Genomic DNA, 18,050 nt, shown 5'->3' on the forward strand with positions numbered 1-18,050 from the left:
CTAACCATATACCAGACCTTTTCTATTTACTTTCATGTATCATCTCTTTTAATTTTTCAAACAATCCTATGAGGGAATTTTGATTATCCTTATTTATTTATTTATTAGGGCCCTAACAGGCCATAGAAGTTAGGTAAATATTTTAGTCACATAGTAAGAATCAGAGCTGGGTTTTGGACCCAGATTCACCAACTCCAGAGCCCAGACACTTACTAACTATCCCATTCACACCTTGGGTACCAGAAATGAGATTAGCACAGTCTCTAGCTTCCTTTTACTATACTCATAGTTTACATTTTTCTGAGATGAGGACTTTTATTATTTTGAAAGAATTCTAGCCAGGCCCTGCCCTTCCTATCCAATTTGAGAATTTTCCTCTAAATCAAGACAGCTTTTATCTCTTGTAGTGCCTGTTTGACTAGTGTAACTCTCCAAGAGTGGACAGCTTTGTCCCCAAAATATGGGGGATTATTACAGCTCCATATATACTGTCAGCTTTCACCACAAAGAGGAAAAGTCACCTACTCTTTTGCCTTTGTAGATAAGACAAAGCAGCATAGTGATAGCTGAAATGTCAAGGGTAAAGGAAACAATTTAAAGACTTAGGATTTTAATGATTTTTTAAAAAGACATTAAAATCATAGATTTCCATTTTGCTATGAAGTTGCTAAGGAGCATAAAGAAGACCCATTTAAAACATTCCCATTTTGTGCAGTGTGTCCATGAAATAATATGTAAGACAGGAGGAGTATAAACAGAGCATCCTCTAAGAGTTTTAGTAATTCATGAAATATACATATGTAAGAAATGAGGGAAATGAAGCTCTGAGCTCCTAGCAGAGAAATGAGGAAAGGAAGATACATTATCATAGGAAACTAATGTTATTTTTATCCCTTATGTACTAATAATCTTACTTCTCTCTAAAGATGAATTGTTGTTTCTGTATATGGCAATTAAGGCACATAACTTTCGTTTGATTATATTTAATTTTAAATTTTGAAAATTTAAAAATTGCTATTGGTGCCAATTTAACAATTTGTTTGCTTTTTTATTATTTCTGTCTGTCTGTCTGTCTGTCTGTCTATCTATCTATTTATCTATCTATCTACCTACCTACCTACCTACCTACTACCTCTAATATTGCTTTTTGATCAACGTTTGTTCCTTATGTGTTCCCTTTTTGTGCTCTACTTCTCTACTATAATAAACAGCAACCCAATAAGCCTAGTTTTTGTAAGGCATTGCATTTCAGAAAAAGTTAAAGGCAAGTTATCCATCTGCTAGACTAGGAGTTTCTCACGGGAACAAAGTATATTTCTTCAGGTTTACTTCCAGGACATAGTAGACCCTGAAAACCTGTTTTTAAGGAATGAGAAATTTAATTGATTGGAAATAAATTAGATTTTGTTCAATTGAATTGTATCCAAGCAAAGTGAGATGGAATAAAGGGAAGAAAAAGTTCACTTTAGGAAAGGTTATTTCGGAGTTTCTTAATGCCACCATCTGAGCGCTCATTTTGAAATCTCCCGACCCAGACTTCAGAGAAGCTGTTTTCATGTTATTTATCTAGTTTTGCCAGTGAAACAAAAAAAACTTACTGCAGAAAAGAAACAATTATCTTCCAAGAACAATGTCAACTTTGGTTATGTTCCTGAAATATTGATGAGCACATGGTTGTAATGAGTGTTTGAATGATATTTGGGGCTTAGAAACATGTAAGTCATTACTAAAGACTCTTAGGGGTAAACAGTACACTTAAATAAGATTTTTGCAAGATTATCCTTTTATTTACCATAGTTTTTATTCTTAGAATAAAAGTACAGGAAATGAAGAAGTGTATTTTACTTGGATGCAAAGAATGCAACACCTATACCGTTAAAGCTCTTCATTTATATGTGCCAAACTTCCTGGGAAAGAAAGTTGTTTAAATTTTATAGTGATGCCAAATAATTCCTCTTTTATAATGCAAAGACCCAAATTTTGCAATCAAATAGATCTGGATTCAAATTCAGTCTGGCTTTTACTAGTTGACAAACCTATAAATCTTTGTCTAATTAACAAATTAGTTAGCAAACTATAACTAGTTACTATCTAACAAACTTCTCCATCCTTTGCATTGAACAAAATGAAGACAATTATATAATTGTAGTTTTAGAGGCTGTTGTTTCTAATTCTGGTACTACCTCTGGTTCTGTATGATTTTGAATAGGTCATTTAATCACTCTATTTTATTTCCTTCTATTATTAAAATTAGATTGTTAACTTCTAATTCAGCATTTTCAAACTTCTAGTGTTTTATCCTGAGGTAAACTATGCAGAGATTTATGCATACAAATGTTCATATGTTCTGTTGTTTTTACTAGCACAAAAATACCAATAATAAAAAGACTGAATATCTACCCATGGGGAATCAGTTTAGTTATTGCATAGTCATACATTGGAATTATATGCCGCCAATAAAAATGATAGATATATTTTAATTAGTATATGTTGTTGGGGGAAAAGCAGTTTATAAAGAAAACTGTATAGCATGATTTCAGATTTTAAAACCAAATATATCTATGCAATAGGATGGAAAAATAATAATTGTTTACTGAGCACTATGTTCCAAGCATTCTTTTAAGTGCTTTACGTATATCTCATTGCATTTATATAATACCCTAATAGTCATTATTTATAAAAGAATATACTGAGGCACTGGGATGCTAGATAACTTGCCCAAAGACACACGATTAATGGCACCAGTAAGTGAAACTAAGCCCCTAGTCTTAACCTCTTTGGTATGCTGACTCCTAAAAAAATCTATAATAATGAACAATACAATGTTAATAGTGGCCTTTGCTGTATGTTAGGATGAGGAATAACTCTTTGCTCCCCACTTTTTATTGAAACAATTTATACACTGTGGAGTATATAGATCTGAAGTGTACAAGCAAATGAGTTTTGAAAAATGCATACACCATTGTAACCAGTACCCTTGATAAGATGTAGAACATTTTCATCAGCTCTGAGCATTGCCTGTGCCCCTTCCCAGTCATTCTTCCCCTAGAGGTAGCCACTGTTCTTGTTTCTATCATCTAGACAGATCCTTTATTTTTTTAATAAACTTTTTGTTTAAGAATTATTTTAGATTTGTAGACAAGTTGCTGAGATAGTGCAGAAGGTTCCCACATACCTCACACTGAGTTTCTTCTATTATTACATCTTAGCAGGGTACGTTTGTCATAATTAATGAACCAATAGTGACCCGTTCAGATAATTTCCTTGTTAAAATGCTTTTCTGTAATTTCTGATTTTTTGTTTGTTTGTTTTTTCATTTAGTAGTGTTATTAAAAAAATTTTAAATGACATTTGGAAAGATGAAAATTAAAAATTGAATAAGATTGGTAGTACTGATCATTTTTAAAGGAAAATGAAGAGAGGCAATGATGATAAAGCTTTTGGAGTTTTTTTCAGTATAGAAATGTGACTTATTGACATATGACTTGAGATGCTCAAGCTGCATGTTCATCAGGGACATGCAGTTGGAACTCTGCTGGTCACTGCGCCAAAAGAAAAAGAATTCTCTGGAAAGTCTCACCTAGGTAAGCATGGGCTCTGGCCTCCAGCCAAGCTTACTGACCACAGTAAACAGATGGTCCTACCTAGCATCAAAGGGAATTGCAAACCAATCTGGCAGTAGAAGTAAAAATGTCAGGAGAAACAGTCCTATTACTACCACAGTAGCCCGGAGGCATTCTCAGTCAACTTTTCTTACTGTACCCACATGTATTGGGGCATATGGCCCTTGGCTCTGAAGCTCTTAGGGCCAGGAATTCCCTTGCCCTTACTTCCTGGGACAGACAGATTCACTCCAAAATCCTTTGCCTACATATATTTGGTATTCAGCTTCTTTTGGTCTTAAATGCAGATGCTGTCTGCATTTAATTAAATAGTAACTACCATTTACTGAGTTCTCACCATTTACCTGGTTCTTTCATGTATTATCTTTTATTCTCATGAACCTGTAATATGGGCACTGTTAGTCTCTTTTATTTAGTAGATAGAGGCTTAGAGGTGTTAAATCACTCTACAGTATGAGCTCTGGAGCCTAATAGCATGGGAGTGGATTCCATCTCCACTACTTATGAGGTGTGTGAATTTGAAGTTTCTTAATCTCTGGGCCTCAGCTTCCTCATCTATAAAACAGGGATGATAATGGTTTATAGGTTCTATGGGGATTAAGCAAGGTAATACATGTAAAACATTTATAATGGTGCTTGAAACCTGAAAAATATTTTTAAGATGTTAGCTACTACTAATACAGTCACTGATCTAATAAGGGGTAGAATCAGAATTTGAAACTTGGTTTGACTCCAATACATATCCTTTTGCCTGCACCCTGATTCTTCTAGGTCAGCATCCCTACCTAGCACTGCAGTATACATATTCCCCCAAGGTTACAAGTGAATTAATTCACTTTTAAATTCTCCCCACTGAGGTTAGAATATATTGTTTGAGTAGGCGCTCATGTGAAATTAAACAAAACCAAACAAACTTATATATTTGCATTCTGATCCCTAGAAATTCCATAGTACTTTATTCTGAGTCATTTGCAAGCTTTCTTATCCTAGGATTATTGTTTTCAATGGTTTTGGAGGGGGCATTTCCATTATTTAGAGGGAAAGGTCAAAACATATATTGGACACTGAAAGTTTGGTACTCTGCAGACTATCATTAGAAGTCTATATTTCTTTATTCATTTTTTTTATTCATTCAGCATTTATTTATTGAATATTCACTATTCAACATTTATTTTTTAAGTATAGGGTTTCATATAGCGTGTTGAGTATAGGGTGTTACCTTTATTGTTTTTTCTGAAAAACGAATACCTGAAATCTCAGAGATCTGAGCCAGAGACCATTGATTACTCTCATGGCTTTTGTGATTAGGAATTTAAACAGGACAGAGTGGAGGTGACATGTCTCGGCTCCTTAACATCTGGAGCCTCAGCTGGAACACTCACAGGCTGGGGATGGAGCTTTCTGAAGACTTGTTTACTCAGATGTTTGACAATCAATGCTGGCTGTCCACTGAGTCCTCAGTTGGGGCTTTAGTTTGGCACACTACACATGGCCTCTACACTTGGCTTTGACTTCCTCACAGCATAGACACTGAGTTCCAAAGACAAGCATCCCAAGAGAGAGACAGGAGCGAGCCATATCTTTGTATGACCTAACCTCAGAAATCACATAGCAGCATTTTTACTTATGTAAAAATTTACTTAATAATGTAACCAGAATGCAAACAGTAAAATTCTGTATACCTATTACTTCTTGGTGTTTACTATAGTAAAATGTCAAGCTTTTCAGTATTTATGGGTAATTCTGACTCATTAATCTCTCTGAGTTTGGATTTTCTTCTCTGTAAAATGGGAACAGTGAAAATAGTTGAGGCATGGAGTTGAGAATATGATTAAAAGAGAAAAATTAGGAAGCAGTTATTTGACAAATGCAGTGTTTTTTTAAGTACAATATATTTCATAAGTGTTTGTTTTTCTATCATAGGTTTTAAAGCTTTTCCTGGAACCTGAGCTCTAGAGAAATAATTTCCATACACTCAATATGGCAGCACATAAGCCATTGGTAGGAAAGGTCTTATAGTCAGACAGATGTGGGTTTGAATTCCTGTTCACCTACTGTGTGTGCTCTTGGAAAATTATATAGCCTCTCTGAGCTACAGGGTACTCATCTATAAAATTCAAAAATATATATTTTCTCTGAATTTAGCAAATATTAACCAGCCAATAATGCTAGCTCTTGTTACATGAAGTATAGGGCACACAAAGAATGATATGACTCATATTATCTGGAATTGGGAGGCTGGAGGTGGCCTGAGGAGCACCAGTTTAGGAGCATATGCAGTCTGAGTTAAAAAGAGCCACTACTGGCCTATAAAGCACACTTTGTACAAAATGGAAATATACATCTTCTCTTGCGAGGTCACCGCACTATACCAGGGTACATAGCTTAGAGTTTAGAGAGCTGGATTTAAGTCCCCACTTACAACCTAGGAGTTACTTTGGGCACAGTAAAACTTGCATAAACATAAACTGTGGCTCAGTGGCTTCCTATTTCACAATAATTTCACACTAGTCGTTTGCAGTAGAGGTCATAATTATGAGAGTAAAATACAATGATATGTTGTTAATACACTCTCAAAAATAAAAGAAAAGGCTCTGATGCGTAGCATGTGCTGATATTCATGGTGTTAATAATTTCACCATGTCTGATTTCAAACTGCCAACATTTAAACAACCAGCTTGCAGAACAATTGAATCTTACTTGCCTGTAGGAGCTGGCTTTAGCACATCACTGGAAATGCTTCCATTATATCCACTGGCAAAAAGTGAAATTCAAACATGTCAGAGAACAGCCCTGGCATAACTTTGCTTAGACATGAAACATCCTAAGAGCAGTCCTCATGTTAAAGCACACAGGTTTCCAGGAGCTATGGGCAGTTTCATAGGAAACTGTGCTTCCCTCTTCCACCTCAGATTATCTGTATTTGACTGGGAAAAAATATTAGTATTTGTCCCCAAATTCTGACAATAGTTTATGGAAGACAAGTAGAAACATTTTATATGTCACATTTCATAAATGAAACCATGCTATAATCTTTTTTCTATTTTGTATTTTAAACAAGATGGCTTAGGAGGAATCGAAATAGGAGATGATATCATGTCACATGTCTTGGAGAAAAGCCAGGTTGTGTCAGCCAGAAACAAAATAACCTATTGGCTACAACTTGTCAGAGTACAATATGGCCTATAGTCTCATATTTCCATTTTTTACCACCTGTAGCAAATTTTATGGTTACAGCAAATGTCACTTTTTAAATTTGTCATCAGAAATGAAGGTTGAACTGTAACAAAGGCCTTGGCTATCAGGATGTTTATATTCTTTTTTTTTTTTTTTGGTTGTTTGTATCCTTCCACAAAGGAGGTAGAAGGATTTAGGCAAAAGGAATTTTTAATAGGGAAAATTTTGGGTAAACAATGTAGCATGTTGGCCCTTTGATTCGGGAATAGAACTCAACAAATATAAAAAAAGACATGGTTCCAGCCCTCAAGAAGATTATGAGTTAGAAGTTGTGCTCAGAGAATTTAGTATTACATAAGATCATAGAAGCAAAGTATTGCTATTATTGCTAAGTAGTAGCAGCAGGAGATAGTATAAGTCCCAGATTTGAATTCGGAGTGTGCTACCTATGGCTACATGACCTTGGACAGGTTATAAGGGTCCTCTGAGCCATCTGCCTCATGGGTAAAGAGGGATTTCTACCGTACAGGATAAAGAGAATACAACTAAAATTTTCAGTTCCCAACTAGACACAGAATATGAGAAAAATAAATGTTATCTACAATAATTATTAGCATCAACTTCAAGTTGATATTGGACAAAAATCCTTTAATAGCATTCAAAAAATGATTTAATGAACACTTACCATGTGTTGGGTCCATCTGTAAACATGGTTACCTATAAAAAGATCATCTATAAACAATGACTATACGAAATGATTATGCAGAGTCCGATCAAGAAGAGATCTACTTTAGAGAGTCAGAAATCGTCTTGTGAGAAGGGTGATATTGATATGGGCATTGCAACTTACTCTGATTTTTCCTCATTGGGCACTGAAGAATGGAGAGGAGATACTCAGAGTCATATTCAAAAGGGAAAATACAAATGACAAAAATGCATGCTCACTGCTATATGGATATGGTAAACCATCTACCTGCATGATCTCTCACAAACACAGCTGAAAGTCCGTAGTTTAGCAACAGTGGATCCAGTAATTGAGTTTTGCCTAGATATAAAGATCAACACTTTAATCAATCTTTGGAGAAATAATTCCTATTAAGCTATGCTTGAGCAATTATTTGGGTATGTTTGAAGGAACAACCAATTTAGAAAACTATGTAATTCCACATTTCCGGGTATCAACAGATTCCTTCTCTCACCCTGATTTATGGTACTCGGTATCATTTCTATGAAATGTAAAGGAGACATGGAAACTATTTGCTTTTCAGAGAATTGGTTTTATAGTCTCTTTGAAAGCATTGCTAGCTGGACATGTTAGATTCTTTCAGTTACCTCTAGGGAAAATAGCTTTAGACAATAGAGCTAATCCTCACTTTTCTCTCATTTGCCATTACCTGGTAAGAGTGATATGTCACCCCTCTATGTCATGCTTGTTTATTGTGCAATTTCTATTAATGATGTCAAGTTAGTTGTTTATAACATTTATTCAGGCTCTGAAGGCAGGGTAATCTGCTTTCTGAAGATATAATGTGTTATAAAAGAAGAGACCACTAATCCACTTTGGTACTTCGGGCTCATTTCCCAAAGATATCTCTTTATATCATGAGGTAGAAATGCTGTCAGAAGTCACTTATGCTATTTGCACTTGATTCTGGCTTTAACGGCTTCAAAATTAGAGCACTATAATGCAGTCCTGATGGGCAAGAATTCACCAAAGCTGTATTCTTAATGAACAATGCACTTCATTGAAGGGAGTTGGCCTGGAATTGCAGAATGAGCAGTGAACTGTGAATAAGAAGATAAAGCTTTGTTTCTTCCAAAAGTCAGTCATAGGAACTTTAGGCAAGTCCTATGACAACTCTAGTCCCCTCTTGTCCCATTTGTAAAACAGGGAAATTGGACTAGATAAACTCTAAGGTCCTTTTAGTATTGACATAACTGAAGCTCTAAATCTGGGACATCTGGCTTGCTCAAGACACATTGCATGTTGAGAAGTTAAATCTTGAGTTGTGGAAATGAGATTCTGTGATACTTGATTGGAGATCCCTAATGTTAAAGATTTTAATTTGTGATATAGTCAGGTGATGATCTTTTAAGATAGCAGGGATTTGAGGATAAATATTAATGGGAAAATATTGGAGGCATGCATTTTTATTTCTTCAGTTGATGGTACAGTTATATTCCCATAATCTGACTTTGAATCTCTCCCAAATATTTTGCCAACACCTATTTTCCTGAGTACTACTGACCTGAGTATCTCATATTTAACCCTACCCAGAAGCACGAAAATAGACAGTGTTAATGTCCCATCCTTGTCTTAACTCTGCATATATTCTTGCCTTCTAAATTGTTGTCTGACTGTCTCTTCTCAGAAACCTCAGTTGTTCCCCTGGTACCTATGGAATAAAGTCCAAAATCAATAACATGCAACAAAAAGCTATTTATAATCTGTCTTCTGTCAAAACACTCACCTGCCTTTCTGCCATCTTCCTGCAAACATTTCATCCATGCTGAACTCCATTTTCATTCAGTCTGCAGGTATTTACTTGTGCATGTGTTTACTTCTGCCATGCAATATGGTCTTTTCCATTTACATAATACAGCCCTTCCCTGTAAGTACTGCACATAGAGTCCCTTTTGCTGGAATACTCATTGCTTTCTATGCACAGCTAACTCTTAGCCTCAAATTTCAATTTACTGAAGTCTCTCCTGACCCCAGGTTCTGCACCCAGTTCTCGAGCCACTGAATGGAATTATTTGTTTACATGTCTTTCTTTCTCATTAGACTGTGAATTTCTAGACAATGAGAAGAAGGGCTTATTTCTGGGCGTTAGCACCTAATATTCCCATCACAAGGAAGATTCTTGTGAACATTTTGGCCAGTAATTGAGCAAATGAATATCCACTTTGAAACCTCTTGAAGCTTTATTTGGTTTTTCATCATTGAGTATCAATTACTTCCCCATATTTCTGTTTCACTCTTTTTCATGTATTTGGGTTCAACTCTATTTGTCAGCATTTGTGCTTTATATATTCCACTTCATTTATTTTAATTAGACTACATTTTCTACATACTTGTTCTTTTTATAGAGTTTTGCCCATGTGACTGTTCTATAAAGCTGCAAATGTTTCACCATGAATGTTATTTGTTGTATGTCCATGCCTCTTTACATTCCTATTATCTATTTTGTCTATAATTAGCTAGGAAGAGATGTTAAAAATCATATGCTGCAGCAACTTAACAGAAGTACTGGATAAATATTTAATGATGGTAATGTTGATTCATCACATTCTACAGAATGAGAATAAAGCAAATGCTACCATCATGTAGCGTAAATCTCTCCTGCAAAGATTTTTTGCCTATAAAATAGCTCCCATACAATGTTGTATTTTTTTGCTAAGCCTTTAAAGGTTTAAATGATTTCCTGAATTTTAGCTCTAATTTCAAGGCCACACAACTATGTCACTGAACTTTGCTCTGCCGTCAGTGTAACCTTTAGAGGTGGATTGTCCATAATCCTAGGTTTAGTGCTTGGGTGTAAAGGAATTTTCTGTGGCTTTCCATACAATGATTTATAGCCAGTCTTATGTATGCCTTCAGTGTGTTTTCCTCAAATCCACACACACACACACACACCCTTACCAAATTCTTGCCAGATTAATCTGTTAAACCTGTTCTTCATCATCTCACTTCTCTAGGATAAAACTTTCAATGTTTCAATGTTAGGTACATTGCAGAGACACAGAGGTATAGAAATAGTTATACCATAGTATAATAGTTATACTATTCCGATTACAGGAATAGATACGTTATTCATTCAAGAAATAGACTGTTTTGGTCAGGGCCTGAGCATGTAGGGGACTCAAAGAAAATGTCATTTTAGCTTATGCTTGAAGAAGACCTAGGAATTCATTACTTGTTTTGCATTTCTCAAGAATACCTTATATCCATTAATGAATTCCTCTCTCTTCTCTAGAACAAAGTAGGAGAGTTCTGGAAGCCTGAATCATGAGGATTCAAATATTAAAGTAAAATGGAATAGCAAAGGAGAAACTGGAATGTGCCCTAATGAATGAAATTTTTAAGTTGCATGTATTCTAAACATTTTAATACCTGTTTGGTAAATTTGATTTTTTAACATAATTAAATTTGGGAAACCCAGTGCTTTAAGGAAAGCGTTGAACTGCTAAAACATGTGTTGATTTAATCCCAGGACAAGTAGTCAACGATGAGCAAAATTTACAGCATTCAAATGACACTCTAAACACGAGCAGCAGTTCTAACTTCGGTAGAAGTAAGGGAGTTGAAGAAATAAGAATATAGTAATTGAAGTCTTCAGTCGATGTGTTAAATCACTGTAGCATGTGCATGTTTGTAGGAAGTTTTGTGTATGGAGAGGACACGCACGGGGAGGATTATTGCTGTTTTTCACTTGGCTGAGTTTCAATATAAGAGCTAGAAATGAGAGTGGCAAAATAAACATTGCTCTCTTCCTTTGGGAAATTCAGAACTAGCCAACAAGATCCTATTAACACACATGAAAGTCAAGGGACCGTTTTATAGTAATCCAACCTATTTAATCACATGTGCGCTAAACCCAAGTTGTCCACTCAACCTAATAAGGCATCCCCCATTTCCTCCATACGCTAATTGTTTACTGTGTTATAAAATGTAGTATAATGAAGAAAAGTAGGAGAGGAAAATAACATTATGGAGAATCTGCTCACATTTATTAAAGTATAAATAACATACTTTAAGTTATTTATATTTAATCCTTATTACAAACCACCTAAGTAGATAACTGCTTTTACTTTTTTTTTCCAGCTTTTTATCAGAATACTTTTCAAACTTAGTAAAATGTTGAAAGATTACTACAATGAAAACCCATTTTACCTGGATTTTACAATTGTTAATAATATACCTGATATATATATCTAGCAAGTTACCAATCTGTTGATCTATCTTCCCCCCTATATATATAGATAGCTAGAATTGTTTTTTGTAGAACCATCTGAAAGTAATTTGCTAAGACAGTGGCTTCACAATCCATCTCCTCCATAACCAGAACACCATTATCACATACAAAAGAGATTAATAATTTCCTAATATTATCTAATATCTACCCTACTTCCAAATTCCCCAATTATTCCTTCCACACACAGTTGTTTATAGCAGTTGTTTTTCCAAACCAGATTCTAATCAAGGTCCATGTTATATTTGGCTCCTTTCTTTTTTCTATTTGTAACTCTTTTACACTATAATCTTTGCTTTTTTAGTATTTTCACATATTTGCTTTATTCAACCTTATACACAAAATACCTTCAAAATAATGAAATCAATAGTATAAAGAATAATAAGATTATTAAGTAAAATGTAGATTTAATTTTTTTGCAGTTCTCTTTTTTCTTGGAATATACGCCACATAAGATGAATAGTGTTCAAAAATCACTTGAAATAGTTATTTTGTTTCTGGGTTTATACTGCCAGTTTGATCCATGGTTCGATTAAATTGTTTTAGTTTACAATTTTAGAGTTTATTGTTTTGCTTATTTTAAATTTAATTTATTTTAAGTATTTACAACATTAAAAAAATAAAAAATATATTAAAAGATATAACCGAGAAGTATTGATCCTATCTTTTTCTATATCCCCCAATCCTCAATAGATATGGTCACATATAATTTATTGTCCAAAAGGGATTTTTTTGAGAATTTTGAAAAGAGATTGCTTAAAATAATTACAATTCATAATTTTTTAGATAGTTTCATATTGACTGAAAAATTGATTTTATTAAGCCAGGAAATCAATTAAAAAGTTCTATAAAATAAAATCTATTTTAAAAAATTATTATATGTCAGAAATAATAAATATCCATATATAATACAGCATGATTAAAAATAAAAAAATCAATCCTGGACAAGCTAATTTAAATGGTCAGCTTCGTAGTTATCTATTTTTATTATTTTCTGGTTTAACGTCAACATTTTTTTCTAATCAAATATGTACATATATTCTTATCCCCCTTCCTTTCTTATGCAAAAAGTGTCTTGCTAATTCATTTAATTAAGCATATGTTGTTTTGTATTTATGCAGGTATATTTTTAGAATAGATATCTAGCAATGGGCTTCTGGATTAGAGGATCAATACATAAGTAATGTTAGATATTATCAAATGCAGTGTCATAGAAGTTGTAGTACTGTGTTCTTCCACTAGCAAAATATGAAAATGCCTGCTTCTTCTTGGCAACATAGGGTGTTAAAAAACTTCGGAATTTTTGCCATTCTGGTAGCGTGAAAGAGTATCTCAGTGAAATTTTGTTTTTCTTATGAATAGCATTGAGCATCTTTTCATATATTTAGGGCCATTAGTCTTTTTTTTTTCCATGTGCAATTCATTCATGCATTCTGCCTACTAGGTTTTTTTTGGGGGGTATTTGGTATTTTTCTTCCAGATTTCTAGGAACTTTTAATTTTTAAAGTGATTAGAGTCTTGCACCTGTGATGTGAGTTTCAAATATATTTTTACATTTTGTTACCTCTCTTTTGAGAAAATATATGAATTTGAGTATATATTATTTATGTATATTATATATGTAAGTATATGCCAGTTATATTACACTTTTTCTTTGATTGCTTGTGGATTTTGATTCATAGTTGCAAAATTTTCTCCTTCGTAGGTAATAAAGGAATTAATCATGTTTTCTTCTGTTACTTAGAATATTTTCTTCTTTTAACATTCAACTCTCTCTTATATATGGAATCTATTCTGGTGTACATTGTAAGGTACTGATCTAAGTTTATCTTTTCTCAAATGTTCATCCACTTTCTCAACATTTTTTATTTAAAAATCCATCATTTCCTCAGTGATTAGAGATGGTACCTTTAGCACATATTAAATTCCATGTATACTTGGGTCTTTTCCTTGCCTTCATTTTTTGTACTTTGATCTGAGTAGTTATGTACCAAGATGCTACTGCCTAAATTACAAATAATAACAGCCCCCCCTTTTTTTAAAACCATTCAGGAAACTAAAGCTCAAAAGAGATGAATGGCTTGCCCAAGGTCAATTTATTAATAAATTGTCAGAGCCAGGATTAGATCTATGGCTGCCCTGGGTTGGTAGGATTTCAATAAATTTCTTAGTAGAATCTTTGTCTTTGTCACATAAATGTACCTGGTATAGATATTTATGTCAGAAGGGCACAGTGAATAAATGAGGGTGTTTGGTAGTTGTAAGTTACAGGAGTTAAGGGTGTGAAAATATTTCAATAAAAATACATTTAAAAAAGCTTAAGGGCAAAGTAATTTTGCAGCGTAAAAAGATTCTTTTGTTAAGCACTTTCTCATATCTTTATACATTTTTTGTATAAAGACCTACAGACCATGTGTTCTAGTTTGCAAGCTGCTGGAATGCAATATACCAGAAAAAGAATGGCTTTTTAAAAAGGGAAATTTATTAAGTTGCAAGTTTACAGTTCTAAGGCTGTGAAAATGTTCAAATTAAGGCAAGGCTATGAAAATGTCCAAATTAAGGCACCAACAAGAGATTCACTTAAGAAAGGCTAGTGAAGTTCAGGGTTTTTCTCTCTGCTGGAAGCGCACATGATGAGGTCTGCTAGTTTTCTCTCCCGGCTTCTTGTTTCATGAAGCTCCCCTGGGATATATTTATAATAAATATATATAAAAAATATATATTTATATATATATTTTGGCATGGGCAGTCTCCAGGAATTGAACCCAGGTCTCCAGCATGGCAGGTGAGAATTCTGCTACTGAGCCACCATTGCACACTGCCTGACGTTTTCCTTCTTCATCTCCAAAGATCTCTGGCTTCATGGGCTCTAAAGCTTTTTCTAAAATGGTTCCCTCTAAAATGGCTCCAGTAAGCAACCCCACCTTGAATAGGTGGAGACACATCTCCATGGAAACCATCTAATAAAACGTTACCACCCACAATTGGATGGATCGCATCTCCATGTAAGCAACCAAAAAAGATCCTACCCAGAAATACTGAATGAGGATTAAAGAACTTGGCTTTTTTGGGGTACACAGCAGATTCAAATCGGCACACTATACTTCCACAAATTTGAAGACTCCTTCATGGAAGTGGGATTTCACATGCAAACATATTTCCATGCATACATATCCCATATTAAAGTTTGCATAGCAAATTCTGAGCTGATTTGAGACACAAGGAGGCATCAAAGAAGTTCTGCCATTTGTTCTTAAAGCTACATTCTGATGCCCATGTAGGGTTAGAATCCCTGTGATGAATGTACTCTTTTACAAATGTGGAGAATGTCCACTAGCAAATAGATAGGAGGCAAACAAGTGCTGTTTCCCTAATGTTGAACAGTTTAAAACAAAAACAAAAACCCACTGGCAGAAGCCATCTGGACCTGGCAACTTTCCCGGTTAAACACTTTTAATTGCTTCTGTGATCTTGGTGGGTTGGCCTACCATGGTTTCCAGGGATTTGAGAGAATTGACCTTTATGAAGTAATCACAATTTTTTATACAAAAGAACTCTGTGTTACCAAAGCAGGCAGCATGTTCTGCTGAGGAGTCATGATGATGAGAATGGATCAAATGTGTGATGGTTTCCTATATGGATTAACTTCATTGTGATATTCTATATATAGAACATTCCAATAGTTAACAGCATCCACCATGGCATATTCTATAAATTTTAGCAGTGGATCGTAAATCTGTATGGTCTATAAGTAACATCTCTATATTTATTGTTAGAGTCACTCGTGTGACTCCAAGGCCCCTTTTTTTAACCTGTGCAGTATCTTGAGATTTTAGCTTACTGGTTGGGAGAAGCTATTTCCTTATTCAGAACTGATTAGTATTTTTTTTCTCTCATGTTTATCTATTCATGTTAAATTTCATTCAGAGAAGTGTAGCTCAAGTTCATCTAATTCTCTCATCTAAAATAAATATTGTTAATAATAGCTGCATTTATTGAGCAATTCCTATGTGTCAAGCACTATGATAAATATACTTCACTTCTTCTCATTTAGTCTTCACAGCTCTCAGGGATATAAGTACTCCTAATTTTTGCTCTACAGATAAAACTGTTGAAGCTTCACACTAATAAAGAAACCTGGCTAAGGTCAAACAGATAGTGAGCTGGATCTATGTGTTACCCAAGCTCTTAACCACTACGAAAGAAGAGATTAAGGGACAGGGATATTAACTTTAATTCACATGACTGGAATCTTTCAAGCCAGAGTTAGAACTCATGCATGTTGTCTTCCAAACCCGGTAACTAGGTGAGAAGTCTAAACTGGAGGTTTAATGTCCCAGAATTTGTTTCCTCCTCTATACTCCTGTACTGGTTTATATATCTTCTATAGCAGTTACTATTCTGTATATTATTATTCTCTGTTAACAATGTGTGAAACTTGAAACCAGTACCCCATGGTATTCATTTTTGCATTCCAACCATCTAGCATAGCTCCAAATACATAGAAGAGTTTCAATAAAAGTTTTACAAATAAACAAATTCAATTTCTAGTAAAGTTGGTTCTGTACTGCACACTATGATGATTCACTGCAAGGGTAGCAGTTGTTGAGTACTTTAAAATAAAATCACGTAAGCACTTGACATTTTGATGTTTATACCTGAAGTAAGAGGGAAAGAGGACATGGATTGCATTCATAGCACTCACTCACTCACTCAATCTGTTAGAATGGAGAGTATAACAGGCCAATCAAGTCCTGTATTTTAGGCCCAGTCAACTTTTATTGGAATTCATGAAGAATATTTTAAAAAATTACTTCTAGTATTGTCAGAAACTTTATTATCAGAGGCTCAGCTAATACTAGAAACGGGGGGTGGTTTCTATTTGGGATTCTCTTCTAAGCACAACATGCATCATTCATTCATTTACTTATTATTTATTTCATCCAACATTCACTGAATATGAAATATGTGATAGAACATGAGGCTATGGAGATGAATTGGTCATAATCCTTACTCTCAGTGAGTACACAATCAAGTTGGGTATCATAATCATATAATTAAAGTACAATGAGCACAGGTAGGGGTTAGTCCATTTACATAGTAATGATAATCCATCAATGCTAGTCTTCCTCCCTTCCCCTAGTCCTAAGTGACACTGAACCCAGACATCTTCTGCCTTTTGTTCACTTCCAGACAATAAGAGTACCAGGAGTGCTGCCCTCAGCACAGAGAACGCAGACTCATCAACATACAAGATAAGAATCCAACCCTCAGTCCAGGGGAATCCAAATGTAATCAACCTACAAGAGGCCTTTTCTTGAGATATTGGCTCTTTCTGCTTATTTCTTCCTTCTCTTTTTCCTCCTCTTCCTCCTCTTTAAACTTCTCTGATGTTTCTGAGAAAGGACCATACCGATACCCTTGTTCCTGCATCATCTTTCTTTCACAGCAGCCGGGTTCTCAGAAGATTTGTCCAAAGTGGAATACTGTGATGAAAGAAGAGAGAGACCATGTAGTAATAGAGAAAAGAGCATTGCACTGGGAAGTAGGATAGCAAAGTCTGTGAGCTGGTTTTGCTCTTGGCTATGACCTTGGACAAGGGCCTAAATATCCCTGAGCCCCAGATCTTTCATTTCTAAAGCAAGGGTATTGGCTCAGGGATCTCTTTGGTCCTTTCCTATTCTAGAAATCTGTCTCTTTGAAGATTGGTTTGTAACCAGTAGAAATGAATTGGGATTTAATATAATAAATACCTTCCCCCATCTATGCCTCTGAGAGTTCCAAAAGGTAGTTATTACGTTGCTGAAATTTGGGACAATGCAAAATTCCCTTTTTGTTACAATAAGATCAGGTATGTGATATCTAAAGTTGGCCCGCAAAACTGTTTGTAGGTTCTGTGACCTTCCATAAAGAGATTGGGACTAATTGTTAAGCAATCCACTAAGAGTTCTCCTCAACTAACGTCTAATTAAATTTAGACACTTTATTGAATTTTTGCACTTCCAACTCCTAATGGGTGATGATGTATCATTTTCAGTTCAGCATTATAAAAAAAGGAAGATGTTACGTAGTAAAGCTGTTTGCAATTATCTTCTTATTTTTCTGGAACCAAACAGGCATTCTTCTACTAATAAACATTTTGCACTAAAGTGGAGAAGTGACTAATCATGACTTAATAGCCGTGTGCAAGAAGAATGATGGTATTTAATTGTTAACATAAGTTCATTTCTCAGCTGTTGAGCAAGCAGGACATTAGGAGAGACTGGATAATGTGTTT

The 18,050-nt window shown here is 34.7% G+C and overlaps 1 protein-coding gene and 1 long non-coding RNA gene across 12 annotated transcripts in view; one reads left to right on the plus strand and one right to left on the minus strand.

The window, feature by feature from the left end:
- The window catches only part of DLG2 (discs large MAGUK scaffold protein 2), a 2,206,106-nt gene that overhangs the window by 1,208,593 nt on the left and 979,463 nt on the right, over nucleotides 1-18,050 (plus strand). The gene's annotated exons all lie outside the window — the stretch shown is intronic.
- LOC143643427 (uncharacterized) overlaps nucleotides 8,990-18,050 on the minus strand; it is a 38,943-nt gene continuing 29,882 nt past the window's right edge. Inside the window, exons 2-3 of one of the 2 annotated variants that reach the window (XR_013156273.1) lie at nucleotides 17,078-17,259; nucleotides 8,990-9,196 (exon numbers count right to left, since the gene is read on the minus strand). This is a non-coding gene — a long non-coding RNA (uncharacterized LOC143643427). Of the gene's footprint in view, nucleotides 9,197-16,691; nucleotides 17,260-18,050 lie in introns of those variants that run through there. The other variant, XR_013156272.1, reaches the window with a different exon arrangement.

This window comes from Tamandua tetradactyla, chromosome 8 (assembly GCF_023851605.1).
Source record: "Tamandua tetradactyla isolate mTamTet1 chromosome 8, mTamTet1.pri, whole genome shotgun sequence".
Taxonomy (NCBI): domain Eukaryota; kingdom Metazoa; phylum Chordata; class Mammalia; order Pilosa; family Myrmecophagidae; genus Tamandua; species Tamandua tetradactyla.